This window comes from Erinaceus europaeus, chromosome 13 (assembly GCF_950295315.1).
Source record: "Erinaceus europaeus chromosome 13, mEriEur2.1, whole genome shotgun sequence".
Lineage (NCBI taxonomy): Eukaryota > Metazoa > Chordata > Mammalia > Eulipotyphla > Erinaceidae > Erinaceus > Erinaceus europaeus.
In genome coordinates this window covers 93757701-93771469 of record NC_080174.1, presented here as the reverse complement: position 1 = coordinate 93771469, position 13769 = coordinate 93757701, and the positions used below count along the sequence as shown (strand labels likewise).

Sequence of the window (13769 nt, the reverse complement as noted above, 5' to 3'; positions counted from 1 at the left end):
TCCCCGCAGCTCCGAGGGCCCCAAAGCAGGGCGAGGGGAAGCGGGACCCAGACCAACAGGGAGGCGGCGCAGAATGTCCAGAGGCGAGGCTGGCGCACCTCCCCGACACACGCAGAGCCCCAGGTCTTTAAGGCCGGTCACACCGAGGCCTCCCCAGGCTCCCGCCGCAACGTGATACCCACCAGCCGCGACTGACCTGAGGCCGCCATGCAACAGACTCTGCACAGCCCGCTGGCAGCTACAGCAACTCAAACCGACCCCCCAGCTGCACGGATGTGTGCAGGATCCCCGCTGCGCCGCTTGGCCTGACGGGAGCTGTAGTCCGCCTCCTCGCATTGGAGGGAGAAGAGATATCACAACAGACATCGCAGAAATTCAACATATCATGCGAGGCTTCTATGAATAACTATAGGCCACCAAGCTAGAGAACCTGGAAGAAAAGGATGATTTCCTAGATATCTACCAACTTCCAAAACTAAGTCAAGAGGAAGTGGATAACATGAACAGGCCCATCACAGCTAATGAAATTGAAACAGTTATCAAAAATCTTCTCAAAAATAAAAGTCCTGGACCAGAAGATATAAAAGGCAGTTTTTTCTAATCAATAAACATTGCATTGTGTTCCCACTCCATGTCCCAAAGTCTCTCCCTCAACACTACCCTGGCATGAGTTCCTGGTTCCTCTCCAGCATTGCAGCAGCCCAGGTTGGCTCTGGTCGAGTTCTCTCCAACCCACAGAGCACATTCCTGGGAAGAAACACCCTCAGGTTAGCCCAATAGAATTCCTCCTCTCTCAACCTCTCAGAAACATAAAACAATGAAAAAGCCAACAACACATGAGTCCCCGGATCAGACAAGCCCCAATTTTCTGGAGACACCTGCCCCTGAAACTTTTTTTTAAATTTATTTCTAAAAAATAAACACTGAAAAAAACATAGGAAAAACAACTCCACACAATTCCCACCCCCAGTACTCTGTATCCCATCCCCTCCCTTGACAGCTTTCCTAGTCTTTATCCCTCTGGGAGTATGGACCCAGAATTGTGGGATGCAGAAAGTGGAGGCCTGGCTTCTGGAATTGCTCCCTGCTGAATATGGGCATTGACAGGTGGATCCATACTCCCAGCCTGTCACTCTCTTTCCCTAGTGGGGCAGGGATCTGGGGAGGTGGGGCTGCAGGACTCACTGGTGGGTTCCTCTACCCTGGGAAACCTTGTTGGCATTATGGAATCATATGGAACCTGGTGGCTGAGAAGAGTTGACATATAAAGCCAAGCAAATTGTTGACTAATTATGAACCTAAAGGCTGGAATCATGAGGATGAAGATTTGGAGGTCTCCATTGTGTAGCTAGTTAGTAGGCCTATTTTTGTTATATTCCAAAGGGCCCACAATTATACTAGGTTTTGTTTTTTTCTGAACCTGACATCTGACATGCAGGTGGTCCCAAGTTATTGTCTGAGGAGATGAAGTCATGGCTGGAAAAAGAGCTAGAAAGCTGAATCAGGGAAGAGTAGCTCCCAAATATAGGAAAGGTGTATAAATATTGTCAACTGTAACTCCCATCAATTTGATCTGGGGCCCATATTCAAAACAATTTTGAAGTGAAACCATGTGTCTGGGGCATGTTTGGGGTCAGTGAGTTAGCATAGCAGTTATACAACTAAAGTTCATGCTTGAGACTCAGTGTAACATGTTTCAGTCCTCAAAGTTACTATAACTCAGAACTCAGCATAGTTTTGGTGAGAAAACAATCAAACCCCACAACACTTGATCTCCACTATTCCAAGCTTTGGGTCCATGATTCTTCAACACTTTGTTTGGATTTGTATGTTAACTCTCTTTTCAGACACCAGATTCCAGATGCCAACAGGATGCTGACCAGGCTTCCCTGGACTGAAGACCCCACCAATGTGTCCTGGAATCAGATTCCCCCAGAGACTCACCCTTTCTAGGGAAAGAGAGAGGCAGACTGGGAGTATGGATTGACCAGTCAACGTCCATGTTCAGCCCGGAAGCAATTACAGAAGCAAGACAACCACCTTGTTGGTATGCTTTACATTGGTTTGGTCTCACTCCCCCCTGCCTCAGGGAGATTGTGGTTTAGCCCTTGCTAGTTTCACGCTTCTCCCTTCTCCCCACCCCCCTATTCTACGTACTTCCTGAGTTCCGCTCCGCCACCACCAGAGGAGAAAGATGGAAGAGCACATTGCCCGCTCGTGAATAAAGATTAAACTGCGTTCTCAGCTCAGCCGTGTGTTTCTGGTATCTTTTACCCAATCATGAAGCCAGGCCCGGCAAAAACAACACCACCTTCTACAACTCACAATGACCCTGGGTCCACGCTCCCAGAGGGATAGAGAATGGGAAAGCTATTGGAGGAGGGGATTGGATATGGAGATTGGGTGGTGGGAATTGTGTGGAGTTGTAATCCCCCATCCTACGATTTTAATGTCTCCTTTCTTAAATAAATTTTAAAAAAAGAAAAAAAAGCAATCAAAAGCACAGTGCAGGTAAATAGCTCTCCTTATGATTAATCACAGTCTGTTTACTTTGCACTAGTTGATATATCCATTTCTCCACTGTCCCTGAGTTAGAAATAGAGGCAGAGAAGGTGGTGACTAAGATCTGCCATGTGATCAGGCTTCTAGAGTTATTGGTGTGAAGTAACCTGTCGGAGCCTTTTCTGTGGAGTCTCAGGGACAGCTGCTTATGCATGGGGGGAGATGAAGGAAGTAAGAGAATAGAGCTGTGGGGTCTGTTTTCTTTGATGTCTACCACACCCAGCATTGTCTAGAGACAGGCTGGGCAGCAGGGTAGGTGGGGAGTCAGCCATGCCAGAGGAGACAGGCAGTGGGTAAGGCCAGTAAGTGGCCTCAGCTCAGTCAAATGTGAGGCAATTTAACTCGTTAATGGGAGTACTGGAAGGCTGTTCAGAGGAGTGTTGATGGCATCCAAGTTGAAGACAGTTTCATTTTAAAGGAGAGGAGAGGGGCTTGGGGTGGTAGCGCAGTGGAGCCAAGAGTAAGGACTGGACTAAAAATCCTGGTGCCAGTCCCCGGCTCCCCACTTGTACAGTGTTCGCCTCACAAGCGGTGAAGCAGGTCTGCAGATGTCTGTCTTTCTCTTCCCGTTTTCCCCTTCTCTCTCCATTCTCTGTTTTATCCAACAACTACAGCAATATAAACAAGGGTAACAAGAGGGAAAAATGGCTTCCAGGAGCAGTGGATTCCTAGTGCAGTCACCGATCCCCAGCAACAAGCCTGTAGGGCAAAGAAAAAAGAGAGAGAATGGAGCTCTGTGGTGACCCCAAAAGGAGTTTGGGGCTATTAGCACACAAAGGACCTCAGCCTCAGGAGGTGCTTCAGAGAAGGGAATGTATAAAAGCAAGGGACTTTGAGCATGTGAGTCTCTTAGGCTGAGGATTCTTCTCAAGGTCAGATGCATCTCGGTGGAGGTGCTCCAAGCATTCATCCGCAATGTCTACTTCTCTTGGGAACTGAACACGTGTGAATCTGTTAGCTGGCAAACTTCTAGAACCCTCTATAGCCATGAGCAACCTTTCCCAGAGATTATAATTGTTTATCTTATGGGACTAACCTTTTGATAACTATATCCAGATGTTACAGACCTAACATATGCTTAACGTATGCCTTGATGATGAGGGTATTTTGCATTTCACCTATTTCACCCTAGTAAACCTTGTATTGTTTAAACCAGTTCCCAGCTCCTGCCATGAATCCTTTTATGCACCTCAGCAGCAGCCACAAGCAGCCCCAACCCCCAAACCCATTATATAAGTTAATTTACAACAGAGCTGTGTTCTGTGGAGGGAAGTCTTTGATAGCGTGTAGGGGAGCAACAATCATGGTTGTAGACAGTGAACCTTTGTTTTCATAATTAGGCCCCTATTGCCTGAACTTGCTTAGTCAACGAATGAACTCATCTTGACTGAGAGATTTTTAGGGAGTGAGGAGTGGGGAGCATGACTCCAAAGGAGTTAGAGAGAAAAAGCTTCATTCAGGGAAGTAATATGAGTGCTTCACTCAACTCAGGGCTTTGATATGAAAGGAAAATGAAAGATGAGACTGAAGAGTAAGAGTAGGCTTAGATGCCATCAAGTCAGTGACATTAAGCATTGCCTTCTATTTAAGATCAGAAAAAATTATGGTGTGGGAGGTAGTGCAGTAGATAAAAATTGGGCCATTAAAACATGAGGTTCTGGGGCTGGGTGGTGGTGTGTCTGGTTGAACGCATATGGTACAGTGAGCAAGGACCCAGGTTCGAGTCCCCGGTTCCCACCTACAGGGGAAAACTTCACGAGCAGTGAAGCAGTGCTTCAGGTGTCTCTCTTCCTCTCTGACCCCCTTCCCTCTCAATTTCTGGCTGTCTCTATCCAATAAAGAAAGAAAGAAAGATAATTTTAAAAATTAAAAAGAAAAACCATGATGTTCTGAATTCAATCCATGGAACAGTCTTTTACTTTGGTGCAAGACAACCAGACTATAAATAATTAATCCTCCTAATAAATTAAGAAAGATAGTAGATGTCAACTGCCAGCAGAGAGATGGAAAAGAAGAACAGCCTTATTGACCAGAGGTGGGATCTTCACCAGATGGTCGAGGTCCGTCCAGGGTAGAGGGGCTTCAGTGCTGTGCAAGGACAGAGCCAAATTCCTGCCCCAGATCATGTCCTGGTCATCTGCCTGGGATCCCCTCTCATTCCACGGTCACTCACCAGAAGAGCTCCCATCCTCAAATTCCTCCAAAGATTTGTTACTCAGAGGTGAAGAGGTCTGTGTCTCCTTCCTCCTTTAGCTCAAGAGACTCCTTTCTAAGTAATAGTGACACTGACAACCCCATAGTGCCTGAAGTGCTGTGCACCCCCTACACAAACAAACACACAGACTGACTGTATCCTAGAGCTTCAAGGTTTGTCTTATGGAGGGACCCATCCACCACATTGGACAAGATAATCCTGAAGCATGTGGGGGCTGGGTGGTTGCGCACCAGGTAGAAAACAAACATTGTAGTGAACAAACCTGAGTTTGAGTCCCCAGTCCCCAAATGCAGGAAAAAAGCTTCACAAGTGGTGAAGCAGTGCTTCAGGTCTCTCTCTCTCTCTCTCTTCCTCTCTTTTTCCCACCCTGTAGCTTTCTGGACACCTCTATGCAATACATAAATACAGATAATTATGTATAAACAAATGATCCTCTGGCTGTCAGTCCGGCAGAAGTGCAGCAGGTAAAGCATACGTGGTGCAAAGCACAAGGACCAGTGTAAAAATCACGGCTCGAGTCCCCTGATACATACCTGCAGGACAGTTGCTTCACAGGTGGTTAATCAGGTCTGCAGGTCAAAACAAAGAGTCACCTACAAAGGAAAACCCATAAAATTAGCAGCAGACTTCTCCATACAAACATTACAGGCCAGAAGAGAATGGCAAGATATCTATCGAGTGCTCAATGAGAAAGGCTTTCATCCAAGAATACTATATCCTGCTTAGCTGTCATTCAGACTAGATGGAGGCATCAAAACCTTCTCAGACAAGCAACAGTTGAAGGAAGCAACCATCACCAAGCCTGCCCTGAAAGAAGTTCTGAAAGGTCTCCTATAAACAACCAGACAACCACAAATAGGACATATATCAAAACACTCTAAAACTCTACAAGAATGGCGTTAAAATATCTTTAATCTTTGATATCAATAAATGTCAATGGCCTGAATTCACCTATTAAAAGACACAGAGTAGGAAGATGGATCAGAAAACACAACCCAACAATATGCTGTCTACAGGAAACCCACCTAACTCAACAAGACAAACACAGACTTAAAGTGAAAGGATGGAAAACTATCATACAAGCCAATGGCACACAAAAAAGGGCAGGAACAGCCACTCTCATATCTGACATGATAGACTTTAAAATAGATTAGATTAAAAAAGATAGGAATGGACACTACTTAATGCTCAGAGGATCAGTCAATCAAGAGGACTTAACAATTATTAACATCTATGCACCCAATGAGAAGCCATCTAAATACATCAAACTTCTACTGAAAGAGCTACAGCAATATATTAACAGTAACACAATCATAGTAGGGGACTTCAACACCCCACTCTCTCAACTTGACAGATCATCCAGGCAGAAAATCAGTAAAGACATAAGGGAGATAAATGAAGAGATAGATAAACTAGAACTATTGGACATTTTCAGAGTCATTCATCCCAAGAAACTGGAATACACATTTTACTCAAATCCACATGGGTCATTCTCAAGGATAGACCATATGTTAGGCCACAAAAACAGCATCAGCCAATTCAAGAGCATTGAAATCATCCCAAGCATCTTCTCAGACCACAGTGGAATTAAACTAACACTTAACAATCAACAAAAGATTAGTAATAGTCTCAAAATGTGGAAGATCAACAGTACACTTCTTAACAACTTCTGGGTCAAAGAGGAAATCAAGGAAGAAATCAAAATGTTTCGAGAGTTCAATGGAAATGAAGACACAAGCTATCAAAATATTTGGGACCCAGCGAAAGCAGACCTAAGAGGGAAGTTCATAGCTATACAAGCACACATTAGGAAACAAGAAAAAGCACAAATAAACAGCCTGATTGCACATCTTAAAGACCTAGAAGAAAAACAACAAAGGAACGCTAAAGCAACCAGAAGGACAGAAATCACTAAAGTTAGGGCAGAAATAAATAACATTGAGAATAGGAAAACCACACAAAAGATCAATGAAAGTAAATGTTGGTTCTTCGAAAGAGTAAACAAAATTGACAAACCTTTAGCCAGACTCACAAAACAAAAAAGGAGAAGACCCAAATAAATCGGATAGTAAATGAAAGAGGAGACATCACAACAGACACCGCAGAAATTCAACATATCATGCGAGGCATCTATGAATAACTATAGGCCACCAAGCTAGAGAACCTGGAAGAAATGGACGATTTCCTTGGTAACTACCAACTTCTAAAACTAATTCAAGAGGAAGTGGATGACATGAACAGGCCCATCACAGCTAATGAAATTGAAACAGTTATCAAAAACCTTCCCAGAATAAAAGTCCTGGACCAGCTGCTTTTACAAATGAATTCTACAAAACCTTCCAAGAAGAACTAATACCTCTACTTTTAAAAGTCTTCCAGAAGATTGAAGACACTGGAATACTCCCTGCCAGCTTCTATGAAGCCAACATCACCCTGATACCAAAAGCAGACAGGGACACAACCAAAAAAGAAAACTACAGACCAATATCTCTGATGAACATAGATGCGAAAATATTGAACAAAATTCTAGCCAACCGGATACAGCAGTGTATCAAAAAGATTGTTCCTCATGACCAAGTGGGGTTTATCCCAGGCATGCAAGGTTGGTTTAATATACATAAATCAATCAATGTGATCCACCACATCAACATAAGCAAGACCAAAAACCACATGGTCATATCAATAGATGCAGAGAAAGCCTTTGACAAAATCCAACATCCCTTTACGATCAAAACACTACAAAAAATGGGAATAGATGGAAAATTCCTGAAGATAGTGGAGTCAATATATAGCAAACCTACAGCCAACATCATACTCAATGGTGGAAAACTGGAAGCATTTCCCCTCAGATCAGGTACTAGACAGGGCTGCCCACTATCACCATTACTATTCAACATAGTGTTGGAAGTTCTTGCCATAGCAATCAGGCAGGAGCAAGGAATTTAAGGCATACAGATTGGAAGAGAAGAAGTCAAACTCTCCTTATTTGCAGATGACATGATAGTATACATAGAAAAACCTAAGGAATCCAGCAAGAAGCTTTTGGAAGTCATCAGGCAATACAGTAAGGTGTCAGCTTATAAAATTAACATTCAAAAGTCAGTGGCATTCCTCTATGCAAACACTAAGAAGAAATTGACGGGAGTCGGGCGGTAGCGCAGCGGGTTAAGGGCAGGTGGTGCTAAGCACAAGGACCAGTGGAAGGATCCCAGTTCGAGCCCCCGGCTCCCCACCTGCAGGGGAGTCACTTTACAGGCGGTGAAGCAGGTATGCAGGTGTCTGTCTTCCTCTCCCCCTCTCTGTCTTCCCCTCCTCTCTCCATTTCTCTCTGTCCTATCCAACAACAATGACATCAATAATAACTACAACAACAACAACAACAACAAACAAGGGCAAAAAAACAATAAATAAATTAATTTAAAAAAAAGAAGAAATTGAAATCCAGAAATCAATTCCTTTTACTATAGCAACAAAAACAATAAAATATCTAGGAGTAAATCTAACCAAGGAAGTGAAAGACTTGTATACTGAAAATTATGAGTCACTACTCAAAGAAATTGAAAAAGACACAAAGAAGTGGAAAGATATTCCATGTTCATGGGTTGGAAGAATTAACATCATCAAAATCAATATATTACCCAGAGCCATCTACACATTTAATGCTATCCCCATCACGATCCCAAGCACATTTTTTAGGAGAATAGAAAAGATGCTACAAATGTTTATCTGGAACCAGAAAAGACCTATAAATGCCAAAACAATCTTGAGAAAAAAGAACAGAACTGGAGGCATCACACTCCCAGATCTCAAACTGTATTATAGGGCCATTGTCATCAAAACTGCTTGGTACTGGAACATGACCAGTGGAATAGAATTGAGAGCCCAGAAATGAAGCCCTACACCCATGGACATCTAATCTTTGACAAAGGGGCCCAGACTATTACATGGGGAAAGCAGAGTCTCTTCAACAAATGGTGTTGGAAACAATGGGTTGAAACATGCAGAAGAATGAAACTTAATCACTGTATTTCACCAAATACAAAAGTAAATTCCAAGTGGATCAAGGACTTGGATGTTAGACCACAAACTATAAAATACTTAGAGGAAAATATTGGCAGAACTCTTTTCCGTATAAATTTTAAAGACATTTTCAATGAAACGAATCAAATTACAAAGAAGACTAAGGCAAGTATAAACCTATGGGACTACATCAAATTAAAAAGCTTCTTCACAGCAAAAGAATCCACTACCCAAACCAAGAGACCCCTCACAGAATGGGAGAAGATCTTTACATGTCATACATCAGATAAGAGTTTAATAACCAACATATATAAAGAGCTTGCCAGACTCAACAACAAGACAACAAATAACCTCATCCAAAAATGGGGGGAGGACTTGGACAGAATATTCACCACAGAAGAGATCCAAAAGGCCGAGAAATACATGAAAAAATGCTCCAAGTTTCTGATTGTCAGAGAAATGCAAATCAAGACAACAATGAGATACCACTTCACTCCTGTGAGAATGTCATACATCAGAAAAGGTAACAGCAGCAAATTCTGGAGAGGGTGTGGGGTCAAAGGAACCCTCCTACACTGCTGTTGGGTATGTCAATTGGTCCAACCTCTGTGGAGAACAGTCTGGAGAACTCTCAGAAGGATAGAAATGGGCCTACCCTAAGGTACCCAACACATCCAACCAAAAATATCTGTGTACACATATGTTCTTGGCAGCACAATTTGTAATAGCCAAAACCTGGAAGCAACCCAGGTGTCCAACAACAGATGAGTGGCTGAGCAAGTTGTGGTCTATATACACAATGGAATACTACTCAGCTGTAAAAAATGGTGACTTCACTGTTTTCAGCCAATCTTGGATGGACCTTGAAAAAATCATGTTGAGTGAAATAAGTCAGAAACAGAAGGATGAATATGGGATGATCTCACTCTCAGGCAGAAGTTAAAAAACAAGATTAGAAAAGAAAACACAAGTAGAACCTGAAATGGAATTGGCGTATTGCACCAAAGTAAAAGACTCTGGGATGGGGGAGTGGGTGGGGAGAATACAGGTCCATGAAGGATGATGAATGACATAGTGGGGGTTGTATTGTTAAATGGGAAACTGGGGAATGTTATGCATGTACAAACTATTGTATTTACTGTTGAATGTAAAACATTAATTCCCCAATAAAGAAATAAATCATAAAAAAATATATTTTTATTTTTGAGAGATGCAGAAACAGAGAAACACCATAGCAATGTCCAGCTCTGACTTATGGTGGTGCAGGTGGGGAATTGAACCTGGGACATCAGAGCCTCAGCAATAAGTTTCTTTGCATAACCACTGTGCTATCTACACCTGTCCAATGGATAAATTTTTTAATTGATGAATTCTTTATGTATTTTGCTTATCAATACTCTGATGAAAGACAAAACTTTTTCTCAGTGTCTGTGGGAAGCATCTGTTATGGTAGACTCCCTTTGCTTCATATAACCTCAATTGATGTAACTGTATTCATTTATTTTTGCTTTTGGTTTCCTTGCAACTAAGTTTGTAGTGATGAACATGTTGAAAAACCTATATGGAGGAGAGTTCTGCACATTTTTATCTAAATATTTGATGATTTTTAGCTATGAAATCATTTATCTGTCGGGAGATAATTTTAAAGTATTTTCTTTATTAGAATAGACAAAAATCAACAGAGAAGGGCAATAGGGGGCAAGACATCTGCAGCACTGTTTCACAACTTGCAACCTGATAATCAAAATTAGATACCATGAAGTAGGACATGGGTAAAAGCCCCCAGTGTTCACATGCAGGGCACAAGCTTTCAGACTGGGAGGCAGTGCTGAAGGTGGCTCTCTTTCCCTTACTACCACCTCCCAGTCAATTTCTTTGTCTTACCAAATAAAATTAAAATATTTTAAATAAAAAAGTATAAAATGAGAAATTTAGAGAGAATATGTACTTTTCAACTAGACAGATACAATTTATGCAAAAAGAAAATAAAGATTCACATATTGTAGCATCCATGATTATTCCACTGTTTTACATTCACTGTTATCACTAGTTCAAGTTCCTTTTTAGGTCTGTAAGGTCATTCTAGAATGTCCACACTGGAAATAATTGATTTTCTAATGCCAATGATTTTATATGTGCAAAAACTGTTATTGATTTGAATACATCTAAGCATTGTTGACATCAGTAAGTTCTCAGTACCAAGTGGGTTTTTTTGTATATGAGACTTTAAGATAAAGAATCGAGGGAGTTGAGCTGTGGCACAGCAGATTAAGCATAGGTGGCAAAAAGTGCAAGGACCTTCGTAAGGATCCTGGTTTGAGCCCTGGCTCCCCACCTGCAGGGGAGTTGCTGCTTCACAAGCAGTGAAGCAGTCTGCAGGCCTCTATGTTTCTCTCTGTCTTCCCCCTTCTCTCTCCATTTCTGTCCTATCCAACAACAATGATAATAATAATTACAACAATAAAACAACAAGGGCAACAAAATGGAATAAATGAATAAGATAAATATTACCAAAAAAAGGATAAAGAATCAAAGTACTTACTCATATTCCTTACATTTATAGAATATTCAGAGGTACAGGTTCACATGGCACTGTAATTCCTACAATTATTTAGATATATTTACTTATATATTTACACAAGATGGACAGATACAGAGACCATAAAACAGAACATATCTCTAGCCCATGTAGTGCAGAGGCTCACACCTGAGAGCTATTATATTGAAACACAAGCCTCTGCATCATGTCTCAAGTTACATCTCTCTCTAATCTATAGTACAGATTATGCTCAAAAGACTGATTTCTGGGAGTTGGATTGTAGTGCAGCAGGATAAGCATATGTGGTGCAATGCACAAGTACCAGGTCTGCAGGTGTTTATATTTCTCTCCCCATCTTCCCCTCCTCACCCATTTCTCTCTGTCCTACCAAATAACGATGACATCAGTAACAACAATAATAACTACAACACTAAAACAACAAGGGCAACAAAAGGGAAGTTAAAAAAAAAACATTGATTTCCATTGCGAATATGTTCATGTGTTTCAAAGTTAGTGGAACATTGGAAAGCTTGATGACTTTCTTGGGGTTTTGTTTCACTGTGAATTCTTTCATGTCTACATAGAGGACCAGAATAACACAATGTTTTCAACACTGCTTACACTTATCAAATTTCTCTCCGTTCTGCGTTATTTCATGTTGACAATGATGACTGGCCTGAATCAATGTTTTGCTGTTTACTTTCACTGGGTTTCTCTCCACTGTGAGATGTTTCTGGTCTCCAAAGAACATTGACTTAAATGAATGTTTGACTACACTGTTTACATCCATGAGCTTTCTTTCTCTCCACTGTGAGTTCTATCATGTAAGTGAAGAGAACTAGACTCCATGAATGCTTTACTTCATTGTTTACATTCATATGGCTTCTCTGCACTGTGAGTTCTTTCATGTTTCTGAAGATGACTTGAACAATTGAAAGTTTTACCACACTGTTTACATTCATAGGGTTTCTCTCTACTAAGAATTCTTTCATGTTTTTGAAGACTACTGGAACAACTAAATGTTTTACTACATTGTTCACATTCATAGGGTTTCTCTCCACTATGAGTTTGTTCATGACCCTGAAGATGACTGTATGGCCTGAATGTTTTACTACATAGTTTACATTCATAGGGTTTCTCTCCACTGTGAATTCTTTCATGTTTTTGAAGACTACTAGAACGACTGAATGTTTTACTACATTCTTTACATTCATAGGGTTTCTCTCCACTGTGAATTATTTCATGTTCCCGAAGATTACTGGACAGCCTGAATGTTTTACTACATAGTTTACATTCATAGGGCTTCTCTCCACTGTGAATACTTTCATGTCTCTGAAGACTACTGGAACAACGAAATGTTGTTCTACACTGTAAACATTCATAGGGTTTCTCTCCACTGTGAATTCTTTGATGTGCCTGAAGACTAGCGGAACAACGGAATGTTTTACTACACTGTTTACATTCATAGGGTTTCTCTGCACTGTGAGTTTGTTCATGACTCTGACGATTACTGGATCACCTGAATGTATTACTACATAGTTTACATTCATAGGGTTTCTCTCCACTGTGAATTCTTTTATGTTTCGAAAGAGTACCAAAATCACTGAATGTTTTACTGCACAGTTTACATTCATAGGGTTTCTCTCCACTGTGAGTTCTTTTATGTACCTGAAGATGAGTGTATTGCCTGAATGTTTTACTACATAGTTTACATTCATAGTGTTTCTCTCCACTGTGAGTTCTTTCATGTGCCCGAAGATGACTGGAACAACTAAATGTTTTACTATATAGTTTACATTCATAGGGTTTCTCTCTACTGTGAATTCTTTCATGTTGTTGAAGATGAATAGAATAAGTGAATAATTTGTTGTGTACGTCATATTCATGAAATTTTTTTACCATTCTGACTTTTTTTGCATTCAGAGATTTTCACTGCTGTATTACTGTAAAAATAATGAACAATTAATTAATGACATTTTAATACATAAAACTGTAATTGATTCTATTATCAAGATGCAGGACATTATTTTACATAATGAGCCAAAAAAGCAGATATTAACAATAGATTTCACTAAAAACATATACTGAAAAAAAACACAAATATTCAAAATTATAAAAAGATCTTAAGGGAGTCAGGTAGTAGCACAGCAGTTTAAGCACAAGTGGTGCAAAGAGCAAGGACCGGTTAGGATCCTGGTTAGAGCTCCTGGTTCTCCACCTGCAGGGTAGTCACTCTATAGGTGTTAAAGTAGTTCTGTAGGTGTCTCTCTGTTTCTCTTCCTCTCTATCTCCCCCTTCTCTCTCAATTTACTGTCTCTATCAATTAAAAAATGAAAAAAAAGTCAAAAACAATTCTGGGTATGACCTCCCCTGAGAACAGGGCTATACTAAGTATTGTACCATTCTTTACAAAAATAGGGGAGTAACATATAG

General features: G+C 41.0%; 1 protein-coding gene across 1 annotated transcript in view; it reads right to left on the bottom strand.

The window, feature by feature from the left end:
- LOC103127923 (zinc finger protein 345-like) overlaps positions 1-13769 on the bottom strand; it is a 250307-nt gene that overhangs the window by 216067 nt on the left and 20471 nt on the right. The gene's annotated exons all lie outside the window — the stretch shown is intronic.